Raw genomic sequence first — 280 nt, forward strand, 5'->3', positions numbered from 1 at the left:
TCTCTCGCTCCCTCTCTCGCGTATGTGTGTGTGCATATATACAGCAAGAGCTTAACTTTCGCCTTTGTTGTCGTCACTTTTCATCTTCCTCTCACGTGTTATCTTTCCGCCATTCACTCCAATCTCTTCACTAGCCTCACCTTTTCCCCTTTTCAATCCCCCTTCATCCCTCCTCTCATCTCCTTTTCTAAAATCTGTTATTTGAAACCCCTTTTCACAGCAACAAGAAGGAAGAAAAAATGAAATTAAAAATAAACACTCATCCTCACTTAGGTTCTTG

Source organism: Penaeus monodon, chromosome 25 (assembly GCF_015228065.2).
Source record: "Penaeus monodon isolate SGIC_2016 chromosome 25, NSTDA_Pmon_1, whole genome shotgun sequence".
Taxonomy (NCBI): Eukaryota; Metazoa; Arthropoda; class Malacostraca; order Decapoda; family Penaeidae; genus Penaeus; species Penaeus monodon.